This window comes from Capsicum annuum, unplaced genomic scaffold, assembly GCF_002878395.1.
Source record: "Capsicum annuum cultivar UCD-10X-F1 unplaced genomic scaffold, UCD10Xv1.1 ctg3129, whole genome shotgun sequence".
Taxonomy (NCBI): domain Eukaryota; kingdom Viridiplantae; phylum Streptophyta; class Magnoliopsida; order Solanales; family Solanaceae; genus Capsicum; species Capsicum annuum.
Window position 1 is genome coordinate 126,572 of NW_025837912.1, and position 6,959 is coordinate 133,530.

General features: G+C 36.1%; 1 non-coding gene across 1 annotated transcript; it reads right to left on the minus strand.

The window, feature by feature from the left end:
* Positions 1-6,272: 6,272 nt before the first annotated feature.
* LOC124891150 lies at positions 6,273-6,379 on the minus strand. The gene has a single exon (XR_007049545.1). It is a non-coding gene; the product is annotated as a small nucleolar RNA R71 (small nucleolar RNA).
* Between the last annotated feature and the right edge of the window lie 580 nt (positions 6,380-6,959).

Here is a 6,959-nt window from a genome sequence, read left to right on the forward strand (position 1 = left end):
TTAGCCTGAAATCATAATTTCTGATACGGGTAGATTATTATTGTACCCTGGCGACAGCCGTGTGGCGTAGTATATTCAGACACTCTGACCATTGTGGCATGCTTGGGTTGGGGGCTTGGCTGCTGAATTAATGGCAGATCCCATATAGCCTGTGGGATTACAGATTATAGGGTACACCACCTAGCGCAGAAGTAAGACAAAGAGGGACACAGATTTTAGATATTTTCGTAGAGTCTTTTAAAATGCCCATGTGATTTCTTACCATATGATATGATTATGAACTGCTTTAAATTTCTCTCATATGTGTAGAATATAAATGATTATTTTGGGTTTGCTCTGCGTGCCAGTACATCTGTATTGACCCCCCTCCCCTACCTCTCAGGTTTTAAGGCTTAGTCTAAGGGTCTAGATAAGGAGTAGATAATTCAAACAGTAGATCAGATTGTGCAGTGGTGAGCCTTCTCTATTTTAGAAGGCCTGCCCCTTTCAGATTTTGTCATTTATTACAGGTTTGGTCTACTTGGGGCCTGTCCCAGTTTTTAGATAGTTTTCAGATTTTCAAGTAGTAGAGATTTTGCAGACTGTTCCAGATGTTAGTGATTTTTGGATTTCATTCCTTATTGTTAAAATTAATCCAGATTATGACCATGTTTCCATATCAAATTATATTTCCGCATCTTCTTTTATTATATGAATGTTGTACATGATTATCAGATAGAGTAGGATGCTCGGGCCTTCTTGATTTGGGATGTCTGTCACGGCTAGGCCTAGTTCGGGTCGTGACAGTAAACTAGATTTAGTTATATCAAATTGGAAATCTTTTTCCTAAGAAATGCAGTATGGAACCTAAAAACTGATTTTCTGACAAGTCTAATGCACCTAGATTTTTTAAACTGCATGAAACATATGGTGTGGTGTAAAAACATGTTTGAATACCTTTCTAGAGCTAAAACAAACCTATAGAACCTTGAAAATGAGTTGAAATTGATTGAGTACATCTTGTATAGTGTTTAGAAGAGGTTTTGGGAAAAATTATGGACCATGCATCACACGGGACAACCTTGCATTGGCCCTGCGCTGCATAAGCCATCGCAAGGGTCTACTACCTTGACCCCGTAGTGGATCTCATGTTGCACCGATGATGGGGACCACACCAAATGGGGCAACGTGCACATTGTTCGTCGCGTTGTCCAGGAAAGAGTCTCATGTAGGGGTATATGTTGCACCCCCTGTCTACCTGATAGGATTTTGAAATATTTGGATATCTTTTAGCATATTTTGGTCCTTATGAACCTAAAACCTTTCCTTAATATCTCACTATGTTTTCGTCAGGGGGATTCTCTCTAAGTTAACATTAGAACATCCTCTTATCCCTCTTTGAGTCAAGAAGTGAGAAACAGGAAAGCCTCAAAGATTAAGTTTTTTCAAATTATCTCCATAAAAAGGTATGTAGAATGGACTTAAATCTATGGGGTTTGAGTTTATATTTTTTCTAAACTCGTTTAGTGTATGAATTATGGGATTTTATTTGGCTATAAGAACATGGTTTCAATCCACATTTATTCCTTAACTATGAACTTTTGCTAAGTATATATGTTTTATTGTGGTTGATAAGAAGAATGAGGATTTGAATGTTTTCTTTACTTAATTATTCATCCGATGTGTGAACGATTTAGAAGAATATTGCTTGTGTTAATGACTCCCATTTTCTACGGTGTTTATTTGAGTACAATTGAAAGGGATGAGTTTTAGTAATGTTTTCACGAGAATCATGAATGAGAAATGTCTTTCCCCAAACCATCCCATTGATTTAAAGAGCATTATTATTTGACCTTTAAATTATTTTACAACGGTCAATAATTCATGAAATGTAAGAGATAAAACAGAAAGTATAGGGTGATAAAATAGAAAGTATAAGGTGTCTCATTTGACTTGCAAGTCTTGGAATGACGAAACAGACAATTGCCATTCAGACTGCAAATAAAGTTTTAAGAAAGATTCATGTTGCCAAAAAGGGAAAAAATCTAGGTTTAAAAAGAGTTAGGTAGATAACCAAGAAGGTATGGGTTAAAAAAAACCACTGCCCAAAATCTTGTTTTGCCGACACGGGATTAATTCTATCATGAAATATGGATAGTCATTGTATACTTTCTTTAATATTTGGTATACTAGACTCAGACTCTTCAATCCTTGTAAAAAACACGAATTGGGGGCTTAGCCGATGAGTTGAAGCTAGATCCCACATAGCCCATGGGGTTTTCCGGACTATGTTGGGTACACCATCTAGCTTAGAACTATAGAAATTAGAATAGAGTCTTAGAAATCATCTTTTTGAGTCATAACTTATGTTTACATCTTGATATGATTAGTTTTAACGCTTAATATGTTTTACTCAAAGTTTTCACTGTCAGTACTATTTAAATGTTATTTTCTTTAGCTATTTTACATGCCATTACCTTCCACGTATTGACCGTCCACTGGTGGCTATTTTGTGCCATGATGTAGGTTTGGAGGCCTATTTTCACTGTCCAGCAGCATTAGGATTTGTGTAGACATTATCAGAGTTTGTGATCCCTCCATCTTTCGGTAGGCATTTCATTCAGGCATTCAATATTTTCAGTTTTTATGATATCGCCAGGGCCATGTCCCGGCCTAGGATGTTTAGTCATGATTCGAGACTTTGTAGACTGGTATCTCAAATGTTATTTTATACTGTTATGTTCAAAGTCTAGCATTTTCATTTTATTAAGTTCACAGACTTTCTTTGAATTTCATTACATTTTTGCACTTCCTTATAAATTATGCTTATGATAGAATTCTTCGAGGTCTTTTTGAACCTATGTGGTCTGAAATGCTTGTCATGGTAAGGTCTTCAGCTTGGCCAACATGTCTTGGACAGTATTTGGAATATATATCCAGTCAACTTATTCTTAAATAGACTTATCTTTATCACTCCAGTAAGATTACCAATTTTGTTAGGAACGTTTCCCTTATTTATACAATTCCTTCCTTCGAATTCCAGTAGAGAGTCTAGAAATTACCAACAGATGTAGGAAAAATACCATTCAGTGGAATATAGCCAAACCGGAGTACTCTTCGATTCCTAAAGTTTGTCAATGATGTGAGGAAGCTTAACGTTGAATCTTTAAAGAAATTATTCCACCCCAAGTTCAGAAACTCAAGATATTCTAAGTTACCAAGTGGCTAAGGAATTGGACTTGTGAAAATGATAACTAAGAGATCAAGTAATATAGGTTTTGAAGAATTTGAGATTGAAGCAGAGATAAAACCACTCAAATTATTTGCTGCACAAATAAATTCTTCTAGGACAGGCTTCCACTAACTAAATCTAAAGGCAGAGTGTCAGAAAGCCTGTTTAGTTGAAGTCCTAGGAACAATAGTGCTGACATGTTGAAAGTGCTTGTAGGGATAGAACCAGTACAATCATCATCGCTAATTGACAATTGTTGTAGTTTCTGATTGTTACGTAGCTTTACAGGTATCTCTTCTGTCAGTTTCGAGAAATATATGAGTACTAGTTTGTCGGAATAGGGAAAGAAAGAGAATTTCATCTCCCGTAAGGAATTATTATACTACCTTCCAAATGCAGAGCTCCAATATATAATCCTGTAAGAGCTATTAAGTTGGCTAGCTCTTTTGGTACAGTTCCAACAAACACATTTCCCCTCAGTACAATAGTTGAAGCTCTCTGCATTTCTCCAGGTTTGGTGGAATAACTCCACTTAGCGAGTTGCTTGAGAGATAAAGGCCTTCCAAGTTTGGAAAATGGTCACATATTATTGTTGGAAGCTTTCCAGTGATTGTTTTGGTAAGAGTAATGATTTGCATCATTGTAATGTTAAAGATTGATAGTTGTATTGTGCCGGTAAGCTGGTTTAGTTGCAGGTCTAAATAATCTAGGTATCGAAGATCACCGAGTTCCTGAGGCATCTCTCCTTCAAGAAAATTTCCCTTTATTTTCAGCACTTTCAACTTTGTGATATTGGAAAGGGGAGATGGAATTTTCCCCGAAAATTTGTTGCTTGAGTGGTATACAGAGGTCTAGGTTTGGTAACAAACTTAAAAATCAAGGAATCACTCTGGTGAATTTATTTTTTATGACATTAATCAATTTAAACCTCTACAAATGAGCCAAATCTTCTAGCAAATCCCCGTGGAAAGTTGATCTTAGGTGGACTTATGCACCTAAGTGTCATTATCTGCACTTGTTCGTCCTAATTTTGAGGATTTCTTGTGTTCTTAATGATATGTGTTAAACTACATATTTATAATGTTCAATATGTGTTTAAAACAAGTTGGGAATCTATTTGGTCACATAGAGTTTAGACGAGAAAGCTAGTGTTACTAGCTTGAGTTATGCATTATTCTAGTGTATCTTGGTGGATTCTATTGTGTTGTGTGTACTAATTCATCCTGTTTGATGGTTTAGGATACCATTTATGATGTTAATATGAATTTTACGAAGCTAAACAAGTTGAAAGTGAACTGGAAAGTCACCCAAGAAGCAAGACAATCAAAGCCAAAAGGAAGGAGTTCCAAATGTTGAAATCTAATGTTTCTGAGCATATGGGTGTGTCACTCCCTTGGATCTCCGATATAAGGGTGTAACATGACCTTATATACAAAATTAATTTTTCCAAAACAGTTTACATCAATGTTAAGGGCGTACCACGGCCCAAAACACGGAGAAACACTAGCGTGACACGCCTAAGGTCATAAAACGGACAACTTTTGTCCTAGTATAAATAGAATACTTCTATCTTATTGTACACAGCTTGGACAACTTTTGGCATTTGAAATATACTTGAGGAGGATTATTTTAGGGTTCTTAATATTTGCTTAAATTTACTTTTGGTTTATATACATGAACTTCTTAATTGTGGTTCATTGTAAAACCATGAGTGGCTAAATTTCCTCTTCTAGGGTTAAGGCCAAGAACATGATTACTTATGCTTTCAATTTACTTTGTTTTAAGTTTATTATCATTGTTTGTGTTATTCATATATCCTGATTATTACTATTATATGGATTTACAACCCTTAGGTTAAACTTGTATTTCTATTGTGAGCCCGGAAGAAGGAATAATAGACTAGATCGTGGGATATATGGAGTGAGATCTTATATGTTCAAAGGATTGAAGTTAAGATTTATACTTAGGATAGTAACATACCTAATTAGCCCCATCTGGTTCATATATGAGATGCAATATAAAAGTATTTATCTTAGTTCTTGCATCCTCACTCAACGATGTAGTTGTGGGGCTAAGTTAGATAGACGATTAGAGGCTCGAAAGACCATAGTCATGCTATCAACCCCATGAACCAACAATCAAGGTAATCAACTAAAATAATGAGATTTTATGGCTAAGTAGGATTGTTCATAGTTCCTTGACCCTGAATTTCTCCCCATTATTGTCTCTAACACTTTACATTATCGATTATTTATGGTTACTTTCAATTCCTAAATTTCAAACGTTATTGGTTACATTCTTACTTGTTTAATCTTAGTAGTGAAACTAGAATTGGATTGTTTTTAAACCAAGTCCATGTGGTTTCGATACTTGGATTTTAAAGGCCACTTTACTACTTGTGTGACCATGGAAATTGTGCGTTCGCTAGGACGCAACAAGTTTTTGGCGCCATTATCGGGGTGTTTCAATTTAAGTTTTTCTTAGTTGTTTCACAAGTGCTAATAACTTGATCTTAGCTTCTGATTTCGAGGTACAAGTCTAGAGTAAGTTGACAAGGGAAAGGAATTTTGTTGAACCATATCTTAAACCTGAGTGACGCTCACACTAGTTGAGGAGAGAAGTAGTACTTCTCTATTGGATACCTCAAATTTAACAAGAGAACGCTATCTTGTACCAATGTATAAAGATCCACCAACCCACAGGAAAGTATGCAAAGTGGAAATCCCACTCTCGACCAATATTACCTCCGCCATCCGCAGATCAAAACTTGGAGGTAGATTTGAGCTCAAATAGAACATGATGCAACTCTTGCACAACAGTGGGCGGTTCACTCAATTGCCACACAAAGATCCATAGGTCTATATACAAAGTTTCTTGGAGATCAGTGGCTCCTTTATTCCCACTAGAGTCTCCACAAAATTTGTGAGGCTCACACTCTTCCCTTTCTCACTTTTTGGCAAAGCAAAGAAATGGTTAAAGGCAGAACCTTCAAACTCCAACACTACATAGGATGATCTAGCAAAGAAATTCCTCGTTAGATTCTTCCCATCTAGAGACTATAAAGTTATGCAATGAAATTTTGAGTTTTAAGCAGAAGTCGGATGAGAACTTATATCATGCTTGGGAGAGGTTCAAATCTCTTCTCAGGGACTGCCCATATCACCAATAGACCAATGAGGTATTAGCTCATACATTTTTTGAAGCTCTTAAACATAACACAAAGATTTTGTTAAATTCAACTAATGGTGGTCAAGCAGTGGACAAAACTTATGATGAGTTGTATACTTTGATTAATTGAATTGCACAAGGTAATCCTGATTGGCATAGTGATATCTCCAGAAATGTAGTGAAAAAGTCACGGGCATGATTGAGTTTGATAATTTCACAGCTTTGGCCACCTATTTTTCAGCTCTTCATAATCAAATTATGACACAGTTCAACAAGTTGTGTGTGAACCAACTTCTAGCCCAAGTGAATGTAGTCCAACAGATCCCATCTTGGTCTGTAATTTATGGGATTAATGGTTACTCTGCAGACTTGAGTGGAGTAAAGCTAGAGTCGGTAGATTTTGTGGGATTGTACAAAATAGAACTTATCGTAATTCCTACAACCATAAGTGGTAGAGTCAGCCCAACTATTCATGGAAGCAATAATCAGGCTCAAACTCAACAATTTTAGTAGTAGCAGAACATGCAGACTAGCAATATTAAAGTGATAACTAAGAAGATCCTGGCAAATAAAAAACAAA